General features: G+C 42.6%; 1 long non-coding RNA gene across 1 annotated transcript in view; it reads right to left on the reverse strand.

The window, feature by feature from the left end:
* Window positions 1–763: 763 nt before the first annotated feature.
* The window catches only part of LOC146831426 (uncharacterized), a 90,363-nt gene continuing 78,054 nt past the window's right edge, over window positions 764–13,072 (reverse strand). The window contains exons 3-5 of the long non-coding RNA XR_014961288.1: window positions 1,407–1,511; window positions 1,228–1,320; window positions 764–884 (exon numbers count right to left, since the gene is read on the reverse strand). This is a non-coding gene — a long non-coding RNA (uncharacterized LOC146831426). The remainder of the gene's footprint in view (window positions 885–1,227; window positions 1,321–1,406; window positions 1,512–13,072) is intronic.

Here is a 13,072-nt window from a genome sequence, read left to right on the forward strand (position 1 = left end):
TTAGGAAGTATTTACACCCCAAACCAAGATCAAATTCCCTTCCTGCAGCAATTCTCGAAATCCCTGTCAGAAGTAGCGACTAATAACCCGATACTGGGTGGGGACTATAACTGTATATTTGATCTGGAAATGGATAGAACCACAGCGGCACGGACTGCTAGGGGCCTGCGGGACTGGACCACAGGGTGGGACCTCCTCAATATATGGATGCTAAAAATAGACCGGAAAAAGAACATTCTATTTTACTCCCCGTTATATGGTCTGCATACTAGGCTAGAAATGTTTCTCTGCTCCAGTCGGTTGTCGCCTATGCTAACAGGAGCGGAATACCTGTGGCGATCTATATTGGACCATAGCCCCCTTCTTATGCGATTTGCGCCAACCCCAGAGTGGGCTCCCATCCCACTATGGTGGCTAGATCCAAACTTACTTGAGGACGACTGCTTCAGACAACAGCTCTCAGGCACAATAGCGACTTGTTTTGCCACAAACCAAAAAGATACTGGAATCTAAGAGGTCCCAGTATACCAAAATGTAACTTAATAAATCCCTGCACTCCTAAAGTTGTTTTGAAATTACAAATAAGTGACCTTGATAAGTCATATACCAATATGGAAAACAATCTATTTGATCACAAATAGGAACCCAGAGATAGAATTAGATGAACACTTTATTCCATACAAAAGGTTTCTCTTTTTTTAAACAAACAAGCTAAAAAGCATTATTATAACAGTTAATAGATTAAGACCAAATGCACTCAAAGTTGGTCCCTCAATAGGTGCAGGTGACAAAATATTTCCTTAGAGATGATGTGCATCGGTTCAGATAAGCAGATACAGAAACAGCCAACACGTGTTTCGTCACATCCAGTGACTTCCTCAAGGCTGTAAAACATTAATATAAGCATAAATGTATCATTCATCCCAACCAATCGGTTAGGTCACATTGTTATAAAAAACATTCCGAGCCAGCAAGCTTGTGTGCATAGATTACAAGCGCAGAAAGAATGCCCGAAAAGAGACCATAAGAAAGAAAGTAAAAGAATTATTTAAACAGGTTTCAAAAATGTGCCAAAGTGATAAACGACATTTACCCCATAGATGGCCAAGATAGAAGAATGTTCTAAAAACCAAAACACCAAAGTGTCAACAAGTGATCAAAGAAGGAACAGATCAAAATTAATCTAGAGAGAGGCACACAAGATCAATATAAGGATTGTAAACTAACCTCTGTGTGAGAAATGTACGGTCAATGGAGAGCTGTTTGAAGTAATGAACTTGTCGTACAAACAGTTTCAGAAGTCCGTGTAAATAAAGAAAACTAGAATATAAAAAGATTTGTTTAAGACAAGGTCCTAAATTGTCCTAATTAGGTTAGGTATGTAACTATAGGGTACACTTACTTACCGATTGTCCATAGTCATTTATATAGAATATGTAGTCTTTAGAGAGATGTTGTGATAAAGAACTCATCAAACCAATAATTTCAAAAGTCCGCGTTAATGCAGAAAACTGTAATTAAAAAAAAAATATTATTTAAGATGAGGTCCCAAGTCAACATGATTGGGTGAAAGATGTAGCTGTAGCTATAAGGTGTACTTACTTAATAGTTGTTTATAATCATTCAAATAGAAAATGGAGATGGCTGTGGACCAATTTTCATAGACAGCTCTCTTTAGAAATTAGTAGGATCTCTAGTAAGTCATACTAAAAACAGAGGAGCTGTATGAGTATTTCATATTGTCTATTATCCATAACTATCATTTAAAAAGATTTGGCCAGACTTACAAGTTTACGGAAATATTCAGTTTCCCGGAAAAAGATGCAGTAAATAGTAACACGCAAAGGCTGTGATAGGCCCCTAGCAGTGAAAAAAAGGACATGATGTTAACCAAACTAATGTTGCACTAATGTACTTGAGTTAGACATGCGATCTGAAATCCCTATTTATCGTTAACATGAAATGCGCCCGAGGGTTTTTAGACAAGGCAACACATTGTAAAACCATTTCTCGACTCATATTAGTTAAAAAGATTGAAACCCTTTGAAAAATGATTGAAAGCTGTTGTTTAGTCATTGGGATCTAGTTAAATGGAAATCTATATATATGCACCCAAGCGCCACGTGTGCGCTACAATTGAAAGGAGAAAGCATATTTACATAATGCTGTCCATTATCTTAGCGTAAATGCGAAATGGTTTTTAAGCAGCTATTGGTCACATCATAATGGAGACAACTCCAATAAATGTACGCAAATATCCCCCAGGTCAGACCGGTCTGTATGTTCCCGCTCTCACCTGTCATTCAAAAACTCAGCACTCCGTCTTGGACACCCTCCATGTTCGCGGCTTGAGTTTAAGGGCGCGTGTGTGTGATATTTAAGCTTCACACGGACCCGGAAGCGGAAGCTAGGCTGCCACTACGTAATCATGGTGATTAGTAAGTGTTCCACCCTGTATGACGCTCTGTACGTATCGGGGCAGCCATATTGGGTAGGAACGTGTATATGTCCAAGCAATAAGTAGAGCAAAAATAAGGAGCAGACATGGTAGAAAACAAGTGAGTAACCTGATACACCTAATGGCTAGGTGTGTACATAAGACACACAAGTAAGAACAATAAACGTGTGATAAAGCGGACATATTACAAAATAAAAAAGTGTCCCATGTTGGAAATCACGCACCGTCAATTGGCTACAGAAACGAAAAAACACAAGGGGATATAAACTTGAAAGTTAAGCGCATTAGTAAGGCGTTGATAGGAATGTATACAGGTGTGTGTTCAGATCATGACACGAAAACCTGCAGGAACAAGGGAACGTATAAAGGATATTTCCCACAATAAAATAGTACCAAAATGTGACTTGGACATAGAAAAAGTCACAAGATATTCAGTGATACTTAAAAAACTTCAAAGTATAAATGGGCATATATTAGAGTAAATTTTGGTCCGTGTAGAAAAAATAGATAATGCCAAGATTCATAAATGGCTTCACACAGTTATCAAGGAAAAAGAAAACAACAACCAGGCAAGTGTGAAAAGCTCTAATAAATAGGAAGGTGTAAAGAAGATGAAGGAAAATAACAAACATATTGTATATAGAGAAAAGAGGGTCAAGAGTTACTGTTCAACATATATCAGTAGGTTTTTTACAACCATTTTTCACATTTTAGCTTTTAAATGTAACAGAAAGATGCATATCGTTTTTACTCAGAATAGACAGTCTCAAGTATCTTGCAATTATAAATTTCAACAAGTTATCAAAATTGCTTGTATGATCTTTGTTTTTTTACAAAGCAGACAAGAGATATATACAGTTGACATAAGATACCATCATTACGCTACTAGGTACATTAATCATATAAAAATACATGTAATTCCTTGTCGAAATTAAGACCTAGTTCCACCGCCCGTAATTTGAGAATCCACTGTGTCTCTGTTCTTCTCAAGGCTAGGAGTCGGTTTCCTCCTCTAGGGCTGCTTTGCACATATGTTATACCATGAAATCTAATACCATTCATATTATCAGGAGTGTGAGTCCCATTGAAGTGGACCGCAAGAGGATAACTGGAATTGTTGTTACGAATTGACCTTATGTGCTCCTGAATTCTTTCATTAAGAGGACGTAGGGTACTGCCTATATAGATGAGTCCACAGCAACAGACAATACAATAAACTACATAAGTTGTATGGCAGTTCATAAAATGTCTTATTTTAAGTCTGGCTGTGGTATTGTACTGAAACTCAGTCATCTTATTGGCTGCAAATTGGCAGACATTGCACTGCGTACATCTATAGAAACCAAAAGGTTTAGCCGGCAACCAAGTGGAACTTTTCTCAATAGGTGGTACAAAACTAGGACAAAGTAACTCTCTCAATGAAGTCTATCTTTATATGATTCGGGATCAAGGCCAACAACTTTTTATTTTTATTTGATCCTTTGGACAAGTAGGCACAACCCACTGAAGAACAACCAGTTTGACTGCCAGTTACATACCCCATTATGGACATGGAATGTCTGCAGTTTAGTTAACATTTTTATCCATATGTTCATGCTGTTCAAACTTGTATTTATGGTTCATTAATGCTAACTCTTTATTACGGTGAATGTTCAACAGGAATTCTGTGAGTTCAGCTTGCTCTACCAACAGTAGTTCCAGTATAAAAAAAGTGTACACGATTGCAAAGTTTAACAATTTGAGGCTACCCGCAATGTTCCCAGAATGCTCTTTTATTAGATGCAAATACTTGCAGAAGAAGTTTGAAAGAAAGACTGATGATTTGTTGCGTTAAAAATAAAACGAACACAAATAATATGATACTAGAAAATAAAAACTTTCTGCAATTTTCGGCATAATTTCATTGAAGCATAATTTTGTGAAAGGTGTTTGATACATGCTAGTATTTGCAAAAGATTTTAATAATGAGAAATCATTGTAAACCAGTTTCAGAAGGATTATGGGAAACATGAAAATAAACAAGCATTGGCAAAGCCAATAGGCCAGGGGCTGGTTGCCAACGTATTGGTTTTGCCAATGCGCGTTTTGTTTTGACATGGTTTTTAGAAAACTTTATTGTTGTTGGGAGTTACCAGACCCTCACCAATATAACAAAAACATCGGCTAAACCAAAAAAAGGTTTTGGTCTCAAAAAGCACACATTGCCATAGTAGTCCGTCACTGGAGTAAACTATCCTGTGTGCCCATGCATGTGCTCCTTGTGAAGGAACATGCAGTTGCTCACAGTTAAGTCCGATATATATATATATATATATATATATATATATATATATATATATATATATATATATTCTCCACAAACCCTTCCAATTCAGAGAAAGGAACAGCACTCTAGGATGGTAGTAAATCAACTCAGTTTATTTCATCAGGCCTCTCCTCACAGGACGCGTTTTGGCTTGTGGAAGCTGCTTTGTGATTATTTTCCTAACCTAATTAAGCTACCTACTTTTTGATACTAAATATCTACTGAAAAGGCCTATAGAACGTTGACACAAAGAATTAAATAAATAATGTTTCTGCAGTTGCTGAAAGTAAGCTGCTCTCGTACCGCAAGGCTTGCTCAAGAACCACATTCAGACAGTACATGATGCTAGCTTAGCAACAGGCGCTTGAGCACACCATATTTAGAAGTGGCACCGTCTACATGTCCATCACTGGAACTGATGTTGCAAATAATTTCTTTAAGAAATGACCATTACTAGTACATTGCATTAGCTTGGAAAGTCCCAAAATGTCTCAAATCATGCAGTGTTGGCCTCTTCTGATTGGCCTAGTGTTCTATACTTGTGTAACTTGCTGGGACTACTGATGGGCAGAAGCCAGCCCCCTTTGCTTAATTTCTCAAGAAATTTCTTAATCGTGTCTGTCTACTGAACATATATTGCATGCATAATTATGTTTTTCTTTTGTGGTTTGCAGCAATAAAAGGCTTTGGGAGACTTCTCCTTGTTGGATATTCAGCCACTTTGCTGTCTGTCTCTGTGCTGCACATACTTTTGCTTTGTATCTTGTCCTATAACAGGGGTCTTAAAACTGTGGGGCGCGACCCCCAGGGGGGCAGTGGAGTGATACAAAGGGGGTTGTACATTCCCATTCACACTTCTGCCCAGGCCCATAGAACTACAAGGGCTTCAGCCCCCCTCCCCCGTCGTGTGTCTCAGCCCGGGCTGCTGCAGTGCAGCTTGAGCTGCTGTGGGCTCGGCTGGGCAGCGTCTGGAGTCTTATCTCCGGCACGCCCGAGTTTTTCACAGGTCTTTAAAGACCATTTGCATATTTACATGTCTTTGTAAACTGGTTACCAAGGCTTAGTTTTGTTTCTTGTTCCAGTAGCCCCTGGGCCCCCACTCTGCCTATTCCTTACATTTGTATTTTACATTTACTGCTGTAGTGTGAGAACGCATTTCATGAAAAGGAATATAAAGTAGGGTTGCCAAAAGAAAAAAGCCTGCCGTGTGTTGTTTAAAGAGCCTGCAAAGGCCTCCTCTTGACACTAAATATAGTTATAAATAAAAAAAAGTATGTATTCATTCATTATGTGACTTTTCTGTCTTTGTTCTCTTTAAATATCAGTCATGGATCATTGAGGCAGCCCTAGAACACAATTGAAAGTGATTTCTATTTATATTTGCAGCTCTAAGTATGCACAGATAAGTGCTGAAAATACGGCTTCAGGTGACTGCTTATTTTTGTAATGTCTGGGCCATCAAAATAATGAGCTGGCAACCCTAACCATAGGACTGGAAGTTTATTGCAGGATCAGCACGTTATTTATTTCCTCCACCCTCGATCCCCGATTAATGGCGTAATAGTTTAACATATCTTAAACCCTACGCGTCCGTCATTAACATGCTGAGTTACTTCAAGTGTCTGGAAATGCACCCTGCATTCAGACAACTCACTCCTCATTCTCGCCTTTCACTTTCACGCTCATCCTGCACTCACAGCGATCACAATGCATTCACACTAATCACCATGCACTCACACCATTTACCCGCTCACCCTGCACTCACAGTGATCACTCTGCACTCACAATGCACTTGCGCTGTTCACCCTATACCTCACCCTGCAGTCACACGAGTACACTACTCACCATGCACTCATGTGACACTTCACTCACCTGTCCCCCTCACTGCTCAATCTGCAACTCACTCATCAAACCCATCAGTAACCATGCATTAATTCATCCCACTATGCACTTACATCTGCACCCAAATTCAAATGGTCACCTCACTCACCCTGCAGTCACTCCTCATACCCCACTCTCTCACTGTTGTAGCTCACCGTGCACTCACATGGGCACTCTTGTCTCCCACACAGTGCAGGTTAATGTGCCTGCTACATATGTACCATGCAGATCACAGAACTGAGTGTGAGTAAACTAAGTGTAGCGCTATAAAAAAATTAAATGTTTGTCAGAAAGATGCTATAGAGCTGTGGTGCATTGTTGGTGAGTGGTAATGAGGGAATTTATGGAGAAGGAGGAAACGGGAGGGGGGGCACCAAAATGACTGTTGCACCGTGTGCGACCAGTGCTAGGGCCAGCCCTGGCTGGGAGTGTTAGCTCCTCCCCGAAGTTCTGGTCTAGTGGCTCCCATGCTTCTGCCTTTTATTATTATTTACATTTATAGTGTGCTTCTTTCACCAAAAGGTTCCTGGGGCTAATAACAATCTGCTGTCTGAAGGCAAATCAGAATCACACAGAAGGGGAAGGAGAACCAGCTAAATGGGGTAACCTACAGAGCCAGGTTTTTATATCTTCCTAAAGGATAATAGATTCTTGGTGGAGCGAAGCAAAAGAGGGTGCAAGTTCCATAACTGCGCGGCCTGCACCAAAACAGCGAGACAGACCATTCATGTCTTCCTCAATTAGGGAACAATAAGCAAAGTGGCACAGGCCGAGAGGAGCATATGGGTCCGACCCGTAAGCTCGGTGAGAAGAGATGAGGATAAGAGAGGACAGCAAAGGAGTGAGAGAATTCGATTGAAGAGTGCTGAAGGGAAGTTTGGAAACACAAGAAGTGAGTGTGAGCGGAAGTTGAGGGCTACTGTTAAACTTCGAGAGAGGATAGCTGAGAGATGATCTGTGACCTAAAAAGATAATTTGATGTGACATGGGTCAGGGACAGCAGCAATAGGGGAAGAAAGGGAGTACTGAGGTGGGTGCAGAGCAGTGATTAATTTGTAGTAAAACATGTACCAGGGCCCTCACCAGTAGGCCACTGCAACTTTAACCACCCACCCATTGCCTGGCCTGCGCGGCCAATGACAATACCTTTGCAACTACCAACCATAGCACTTGTACAAGTGTGACTATTCAGACTATTTCAAGCCCCCGAAGCTATAAGAATGGCATGGGAGACCGGAGTTTATAGTTATTAATGTATATTGAATTAATAAACAGCTGTTTTGCTCATCTCTAAATTACACAGCCAGAGCCACCATGTGGAAGACTTTCATAGTGCCGGTGTGCACAATTAGGTGCCAGTGCTGAGCACCGGAAACCACCTGCTCAATTTGGGCACTGGTGCTGAGCTAACAGGGGAGAGGGACGTTGGTTCAAAAAGGTGTGAAAGAACAAAGAGGAGATGCGAAAGATGAATGGGGGTACTGGAGAGGTGTAAGATACAAATAGACAAATATTTGAATGGAGAGACTTGAGGTGAATGAGAAGTGCTGAGGGGCACGGCAGGTGACGGGGCCAGAGAGGCCATGTGATAAATGCGAAAGACTGTTAGAGATGAGGGCAGTGAAAAGACAGAATGGCAAAAGGTGATTAAAGGTGAAGTGAGAGTTTAAATGGGGAGAGTTCAGAAGTTGAAAAAGGGGTGAAAGAAAATGGCCTGTAAAGTGAGAGAGGTATCCGGGGTTGGGAGAGGAGAGAAGAGAGGGAGGGGAGGGGGCGAGAGGAACGTGGCATGGGAAAACTGCTTAACTCTGCACAAGACCACCCGGGTTTTAAGGGACCACTGCTGCTCCCGGCCAGGGCCAGGTGAGCTTCTAATGTGGCAGCACGTATTCCTGCAGAGTGGCAGGCCCTTCACAAAGGTTGACTAGACCGCTTTCTGATGTTAATTGCTGTATCTGGTTATAAACTGGTACTGATGGGGTGACATCTTTCCTCAGTGTTACTGTGTGTAAAAATGTCAAAATAATGAAGCAATGCTATCCCAAAATACGGGGAATCACATAACGTTAGTTACATTTCCTTCCCACACAATTTAGTCAAGCCTGTCACGTAATTTGGTCCTCACCTGCCTTATAATTCCAGTAGCCCTGCCTACAGGTTTAGACATTTTTGTCAGGAGGAGGTCCTTACGCCTGAAAATGTGGATAGGGGGTGTCTCGGCATGCAAATGTTTGAAGACCTCTGTCCTATAATAAACTCTCTTTTTTATCATATGTGTTGACAGACTGGTATTTCTTGAGTAGGATACTACATTTGGTGAGAGAATGCGGCTACAGAATCCCTGGTGCCAAGACCAGGCTGCTGCACGCTCATCCGGAGGTTTGAGGTCTGACCAAGACTCTTTCCTGCCTTCAACGCTTCTCTCTCTCCATCCATTCTGGGGCTGAATGCCACCGGGAGTGGGTATTTGTCACATCTCTGGCTGCGCTTGCGCCACATTTCCCCAGGTTTCTCTCAGCACATGCTGATTGGTGTTGTCACTATTTTCTTGTTCCTTTTTGCCTCTGCACACATTGATGGCTGTTGTGACCATTGTCGTGTTTCAGTTGTTTGTTTGGCATTGTGTGATTTCTTTGGTTGCCCTGCTTCTGTGTGCTGCTCTTTCTTGCTGATGGGTATCTTGGCTCCTCACTTTCTTTCCTTTGCCTGGTAATTGTTGCTGCAGTTCTGTTCTTTTTCCTTTCAGTTTGTCGCCAGGCTGTCAATGACGGCTCAGTTTCAGCCCTTTTCCCTTGCATGCATTCTCTGGTCCGGCTAGACGCCTCTCTGTGCTGTGCAATTCTGATGCTGGGCCAGTGGCGTCCTGTGTTGTTGGCTTTGGCCCCTGAGGGCCTCCCTTGCTGGCTTTCTGCAAGTCTCCCTTCAGTTGTACCTGGCGGTGGGCCAGTTACAGAAGGGGTGGAGGATTTGTTTTGAGTCTCGAGTTTGGGTTACTTCTCCTGTATATTATCTGATTGTGCTGTCCTCTATAAAAAAAAAGGCCATCTAAGGTCTTGCTCTCTTTCTCTCCCTTTTCTGTGTGCTGTGGTTGACTCTAAGCGACTGGTATCCAGTCCTGGGTCACAAAACCCATTTGTTTTCACTGCCTGTGCTGTTCTCTCCAGCTATGCTACCTGACCGTGCTCTTCTCACCGATGAGCATCTGAATTTGGATTTTAGTTGCCGAGCTGTCGCTTTCGCCCCTGGAGAATAGAGAGGGCATCTGCCCCCATTTTCCCTTGTCAGCAGTAACTCCCTGACACTAAGCAGTATCTTCTGACAGTGTGGCGGGGAGGGCGAATTTCTGCAGTTCCCCGTCTTGCCTGCAGAGACTCCCCAGCCAGGGGAAGAACGCTTCGGCCAGTGAGAAACATAGAGGGCAGTGAGCATTCCTGGATTGGACATCACTAGGTGAGTGAGGGTGGAACCTCCTCCTCAGGTTGGGTTGTAGCAGGTAATGCTCCTCGTTTTAGAGGTAGCGGGTATTGCGCCCCAGGTTAGGGTTGTAGCAGGTATTGCTCCCTGGGTTAAGGGTGGTAACGGGTGTCACTCCCCTTGATTGGCACAGGTATTGAGTGCTGGATGATATCGTATGGGTGGTAGCAGGCAGTGCTCCCCCTTTTGTTGTAACAGGTAGATAGGTGCCGGTTGATAGCTTGCGATTACCCAGGTGTTGGTGCAGGCTGCCCACTTCAGTGCCACCAGAGGACGGTCGGCTCTGGGACATTGCCTCCTGCTAGACACCAAGGGAGGTTTCCAGATGTGACTAGGGGTTCACCTAATCACAACAGGGAGGGGGTTCGTATTGCTTTCTTTGCATTGTATTGTGCTACTGTTATTTTGATGTGCTGTCTCCAATTGTTACATGGTGTTTTCCGATCGACTGAGATTATTAGTATTTTGAGGTATTGGGGAAAAGTCAATTTTGCAATTGACTTTTCATATGCTGCTATATCTCAAATGACTGATCACCAACAGCCTTACTACAAATGTTATTATAAAATGTCACAATGCTATGTTAATACACAATGACAGACTGACTAACAGACCTCCTGACGTTCACTTTGTATTGTACTTTACCTATGCCTATGTGGTACTAATTATCACACTTGACACCCCCATTGTTCTTCAGCTGTTCCCACTATTGCTCTCCTGAGACTAGGATCCTTGGGTATAGTGTACTATAGAACACAGTGTAGGGATAGCATTCCCCCAGTTTGTATTTAATGTGTATGGATGGATTGTATGCAGAGTTCACCACTATAGCACTAAAACTCTGAATGGTAACCCACAAGGGTATTCAAATACTGTCTTCTTTCTCACTTTTCTGTCTTCTTTCCTCTGGCTGCATAAGGATGTCAGTACCAGCTCCTTTAGCCCCTTTCTATACTATTCCCACTTGTGAATGTGCCATGGTGAACTTGTAGCAACGAAACTGTCGCTATGTCTGGTGCATCACTCTCTCCTTTAATTAATAGACGCGGCTGGCTGATGGAAGGCAGAGTGTGGTACTGAATGTGTTGTCTGTTCTCCTTTGCCCAACCCCTGGGTTGTGACTTCTTTTTGTGTCAATGTAATGATGTATGTTTGAACGTTTGTAGCTGCTATAGGGTCATCTTCTCACACACATCATCATGGGAAGTCCAATGGTACAGAAGCGATTTTGAACAGTAGTCAACCAGCCCAATTTAAAATGTCATGCTTTGACAGCCAAAAGACTTGACTTACAGTTTTCATCCACAAACGGATATGATACGGCACTGTTATCATATTTGTGACAGGTATTAGTTCTATACACTGGTACTATGGGCACTAAAACAACTGCTGGGGTGAGGAAATTTTCCTGTGGAAGTGTACAATCACGGGGCAAAGGTCAGGTGCCAGTGCTGGGAAAAATTATTCAGATTAGAAACATACCGATGACCATCTCCTCAGACAAAGAACTTTGATGCTCTGCCACATAACACACACAGTAAGCTAACACAAGAGAGACTTTTGAAATTGCTGTTTGCAAACGAGGAAGTCAGTTACCCTGCACTGAGAGCAACAGAAATATTGGAGCAGATGGTGAACAATAGACCGAAGTGAGGAAGAAAACAAGTTACTTACCTGTAACTTTGGTTCCCCAGTATTGGTAACTTTCATAGATTCTCATGCTTTGTATCATTCCCCGTCGTCGGAATGGGAGCCTCGGTAAATAAAAAATATATCATAACCATAGAAACAAAAGAGAAAATAGGCTTAGGCCTCATCTAATTTTGTAGTATATCACCCTCTTTGTGTAAAAGAGCCCAAACTTTTGCCCGGACCAATCAGCACAGCCTCACCCTTTGGAACCTTCCTGAGAAAGCTCAGAACCTCAGATTTTCGTAGCCGTTGTGCAAACAGCCACTACCTCGGTAAACCGGCAGAGCTTTCCCAGGGGAGGTGGGTGGCGCATGAGAATCTATGAAAGTTACCAATACTAGGGAACCAAAGTTACAGGTAAGTAACTTGTTTTCTTACCCCAGTATTGGAACTTTCATAGATTCTCATGCTTTGTATCAGAATAGCTAGCAGTAAATCACAAAAGCACATTTCGGTAGACACCTGGCCTTACATAACCATCTCAGTTTACAGTTACAACTAGTACATGGTAACCAAGAGAAAACAACATTACTGAACCAAATGTGCTTACCAGGATGGAGGGATTGTAGGGAAAGCTCACCTCTCAATGAAAAAGATTCCTGAGGACTGCTTGACCAACAGCAGCGTCATCTCGTCCCACCGACTCCAGGCAGTAGTGTTTCGTGAAGGTGTGTACACTGCTCCACGTTGCTGCCCTGCAAATGTCCTTGATAGCAACTCCAGCAAAAAGAGCCACTGAAGATGCCATCGCTCGTGTAGAATGAACACGGGCCCTTCTGTCCAAAGGTTTGCCCGCAGCCTGATGACAGAATTGAATTGCACTGGAGATCCAGCGGGAAATGCCACTCTTAGCGAGAGGCAACCCCTTCCGTGGTGCACTGTAGGCAATAAATAGCTGTGTAGACTTCCTGAAAGATCGTGTGCGCTCGAGATAGAATTTCAGACATCTCTGGACATCCAAAGAATGCAATGTTCGTTCCGCCTGGGTCGAAGGACGTGGAAAAAAGGAATTCAAAATCAAGGGTTCATTCAGATGAAAATCCGAAGGCACCTTCGGGATGAATTTTGGGTTGGTTCTCAAAATTAGCACATCCTTTTTGAACTGCAGAAAAGACTCCACTATGGACAGAGCCTGGAGTTCACTAACCCTCCTAGCCGAAGTCAATGCTAAGAGGAGGGCTAGCTTCCAAGATAGGAACTTCAAGTCCGCCCTGTGAATCGGCTCAAAGGGAGCTTTCATGAGCTGAGCCAGTACTAGGTTG

Source organism: Triturus cristatus, chromosome 5_1 (genome assembly GCF_964204655.1).
Source record: "Triturus cristatus chromosome 5_1, aTriCri1.1, whole genome shotgun sequence".
Classification (NCBI taxonomy): domain Eukaryota; kingdom Metazoa; phylum Chordata; class Amphibia; order Caudata; family Salamandridae; genus Triturus; species Triturus cristatus.